The sequence below is a fragment of the Bombus vosnesenskii genome, unplaced genomic scaffold (assembly GCF_011952255.1).
Source record: "Bombus vosnesenskii isolate JDL3184/JDL3185 unplaced genomic scaffold, Bvos_JDL3184-5_v1.1 scf7180000014622, whole genome shotgun sequence".
In the NCBI taxonomy this organism is placed as follows: domain Eukaryota; kingdom Metazoa; phylum Arthropoda; class Insecta; order Hymenoptera; family Apidae; genus Bombus; species Bombus vosnesenskii.
The window spans coordinates 1-4,500 of NW_022883556.1; the positions used below are offsets into that span (position 1 = coordinate 1).

General features: G+C 33.0%; 1 long non-coding RNA gene and 1 pseudogene across 1 annotated transcript; both read left to right on the top strand.

Moving 5' to 3' along the window:
- The first annotated feature begins 7 nt into the window (after positions 1-7).
- Positions 8-3,144, top strand: LOC117240422. The gene is made up of 3 exons (XR_004494683.1): positions 8-73; positions 2,825-2,917; positions 3,035-3,144. It is a non-coding gene; the product is annotated as an uncharacterized LOC117240422 (long non-coding RNA).
- LOC117240420 lies at positions 3,140-3,940 on the top strand (annotated as a pseudogene).
- The last annotated feature ends 560 nt before the right edge of the window (positions 3,941-4,500 follow it).

The following is a 4,500-nucleotide window of genomic DNA, read 5'->3' on the forward strand; positions in this document are numbered from 1 at the left end:
AGCAAAAGGAATTCCAGGCTACAGCAGAATGCCCATTACCCAACAGGGTTTCGTTCCATGGTATTTCAACGAGGTAAGCTACCTCTTTTAGTACGCTTCAAGGCGCCTCTTTCCAACCAATTAATTTGCGTCCAACACCATTTTAACTTCGTATACTCAGAGAAAATATCGTTCTTTTGTATTTTCTAACTCTGATCTATGTATAAATTTACTGCGACGGGTCATTTCTACGGATTAACGTATCTTATAAAAACGTTGCGTGAAATGTTAATAATATATAAGTCTTGAAACATTTGTACTAATTTCATAGAGGAACGTAGTTGGTACCTTCCGGGGGGCATATTGTATGCTTGTTACATGAACTTTCCAAATATCTTACAGTTAAATGGTTGGATTGTTTACTAGAATAAGCAACACAACATTGTTTTTGATTTATTGTGAATGAATTTATAGAATCATATTATTTTACACATATACACTATCGCGCAAAAGTATCCCAACATTTGATTACTTTTGATATTATGTTATTTAATTGCACAATCAAGTTGATAGTATGTACCGATATATAATGATTACGATCTGTATTATTATCTTATTCCTATGATGTGGTTTTAACATAGGTCGTAACAAAACGGTCAAAAAATTCTTTATTCTCAGACTCTGTAGCCTGTAAGAAACGAATTAATTAATTAAGAATCTCGTTGTAACCTACAGGTTCGGAAAAGGCTGATAGGCTTTGGTCTACGTGGTGGTTGGGAATTTTCATTCGTTTCGAGTTCGCTTAGCTGATTAATAGTGAATGTGCATTTCTTCCAAAATAAAGAAGAAAGCGAAGTCGATAGAAACGTGGGTCAAATTTGAAATCATTTCTCGATTATGTGGAGGTTGATTAAACGCGTTGGTGTATGTAGTGATGAGACGAGTTGATATTTGGTGTAGTCAAATGTATTTAAAACTATCGGCAGTACTCTTCTAACGATCTCCCTCTAACGAATTTAAATTCGACTTCGGTTGACGGTTGCGCGTAGCGGCGATATTATTCTGTCCGGAGTTCGTTTATTATCAAGTTTCGTACCTCGAGACGGTATCAATGCCCCGAGGCAAAACAACAACATGAGTTACTCTCGATTCGCATCGTCCTATGACTCATATGTCGCTACAATATGCAATCGAATAAAGTGATAAATAGCTTGCAGATGTTTACGCGTCTCTGAAAATGTTAAAAGATATAACATGTTTAACGCGAAGTATTCGTGATAATATTCGCTGCAATTTGAAACATCTGCGTGCAGTCTCGTAGGTTTTGAATAAAAATTTATCTTTTATCGAAAGATACATACATGTTTTGGCCTATATATAGCTTTGTACTCTTGTAACCTAAAAGAGAAGTCGAAAAAAAGTGATGTTAACTCTTGCAGTAAAAAATTCATTTATGTCAATACTACATTTAGAAATGCACCAAGAGAAGCAAGACAAAGTATTGACGAAACACAGGATAGTCATTTCCGATCCAAAAGAAAAACGCAACTAAAATAATATGTAGATAGCTATTAAGGCAATAAATAATAAAGTCATTGAAATGATCCATCATTTCAAACTAATATCGCTTCTCTTTACTTCAGAACTGCTATAAACATTTTAAATATCATTTATGTCTTGGTTCCCTTGCGAAGTTCTCGAAGAATTCGTCAAATGATGTCATGAACAATATAAATAATCGTAAAAAATCTATATTTGTGTTTAAAAAATAGGCGAATAAAGAGAAATAGGATAATCGAGACCGGTGAAAAAGGATCAACCAAAATCCCGCATCTGATACAAGCGGAAGAGAAATCAATTTCTATCATGTCGCACGGCGAACAAGAACGCAAATACGGAATCTTTTGTATAATACTACTCCAAACTCTGTTGAGTCGCAGTAATAATAATAATCGGGTGTTGACTTCTGCTCGTTTTTACTTGAAGTTTGCTCGTCACCTTTTTGAAATTTGGTGGATCGTTTTCTGTCGAAATCCGTTCCATCTGACGTTAAAATCAATAAAAACAATATTACGATAAAGACTTTTATCTCCATTGTTGTCAACTTCCGTCAAGTCTTCGTTTTCTGCTCGCTGAATATAATACGGATTCCCAAAAACTTTCTTCGTATGAAATTTTACTAATGTACATTTATCAAATATTGCACATTTTAAAATAGGTTATCATTATAAGATTAAAAAAAATAGCTAAAAATATCTTGAAACAAAAGAAACCAATTTTGAAGTTTGTTAGCCCGGAAATGTCATGGTAGGAAGGTATACTTCGATATTACTTTTACTATCGATAGGCGTCGCCGTCGTTGCTGTTATCATATACGAGACACAACAAATCACAAAATTGACAAATCACCGGTGATCTCCCCGAGTCGCAGTTCGAACGTTTCACAAATAAGTTAAAGAATTAAACTTTAGATATAGTGGTAAAATTTATTGTATGAATCCAACAGAGTGACGGTTCAGGGTGTTATAACACAGAGGTATAGAACGCTGATTTGGGAGACTTCTTGTACTGAGGTTTTAGTCCCTCTGAAGCGGTTATCGTCGGGTGTATATCAGAGGCGCCTATCCGTTGCTATCTGGTTATTGTTTCGATAGCTGTGGCATGTAGGATGTTTTGTCTACTCTATTAGTGCTTCTAAGCGTGTGATACTGTCGACTATTCGCCTGTGCATGATTATACATTGAGTAAACGGATAGCCTGAGTTGGAGTTTTGATGATTAGGATAATCGAAATAATTCATAGCCATGGTAATATTTTAACTAATTTATTTTGTTGTCTTTTATAGGCCACTGCAATGAGAAAAGAATTCCTGAAGCCAAAGAAAATGATACACCCAAATAGCAGAAAGTCTATCGCTATTACGAAAAAAAGCCAAAAAGTAAATACAATTACTATTAAATTATGTGATTTTGTTATGTACATTTCATTTATTTTATATGATTATATAATACTTTTGTGTAATAAAGAAGGAAATGGACAATGTGTATTGTTTCAGAATATCAAATAGACAGAAGGCAGAAATGTCCTGCTTGATAAAACAGAATTCAATAGGAGAGAAAATATCGTGGATCAGAAACAATATGATTCCAGGCGTGTGACCCTATACCCCAGAGATAACTGCAAGTTTGTTAGAAACGGAGGTAAAACAAAAATGTATACACATGATGATACAGAGATTGTACATTAAAGATGTGATTAGTTATAGTTCTATATTTGATCCAAAGGTATGTAGCAAGAAATGATGAAGAAATGGAAGAAATTACTATTAAAAGGTCCATAGGTAGCAACAGGAGTAGACAGCATGCTAGGAAGGAACATATAATTAGAGTAGAAAGAACTAGGAGAATATCATACACGTGGAATAGGTAAAGAATTACAGCCAAATTTATTTTCAATATATCCTGATGTACAAACCCTCCTTTATTTTTCAGAAATTTCTGATATTTTAAATGCAACTCAGTGTGAAATGTTATTGAATTGGAATAATGAATTACAGTGTGCGAATAATTTTAAATTTATAAGGTTTGGCGAGAAAGATTTAAAGAAAGTATTAGAACTAAGAAAAAGAATGAAAATATATGCTATGCCTGTAAACAAGAAGAATTTATTCAGCAAGCCAATTGATTTAGATGAAAATAGTGTAATGGAAATAGAATAAATTCTGTAGATATGTCTTTTTATCTTTCATCTCTATTTAAAAACAAGAAAACAGAAGAAAAGCGAACAGTTTCGTCCTTTTTTGTTTGCGAAATGCTAGAAACCGCATTTCGTCTTGCTCTTATCTCCCACGAGAAACAGTCACGTCACAAGATACAAGAGTACGATAGAAGAGAAAAGAAAATGTTCGATTGTGAAATATACAACAAAACTGAAACATGCAGATGAATCACGTGCACGTTATGAATATTCTGTATCGTTTCTCCGCCTTTCCTTCATTTTTTTCGCTAGCTGCTCCATTATTTAAGAACGAAGATATAGTAATTACTCTCAAAGTTGTACATTTCGAAATGGTAGGAAAATCAATAGTACAATGATAAATATACGATTTTAAAAGCTTTTTAGATTTCTTACATACTTAGCATTAATCAAAGAGCTTAGTATATAAAAGAGTTTACTTATGTCGCATGTTATAAATGCAGCTGCGTTCGTTACAACAATTCCAATTCCAAGGAATTTCTCTCGAAGATCGCAGTGAAGAATTTGCTTGGTTAAATTATTACTGGTATACTTCGTCAACTTGTGGTATATCGATACAATTTGTCAACCATCACTTTTAATAGCTTCTCGCTAATAAAAACATTTCGTACCTATTTAATAAGAAGCAGTATATTCTTAATTATTTAGAAATTTAGTTAATGATGTTTAAAAATACGAATATGTTTAAAAATTATAATGTAAATATATATATTTCATTTCATGTTTTACTAATATATCTCTAATTTAGATTAAATATCTGAAACT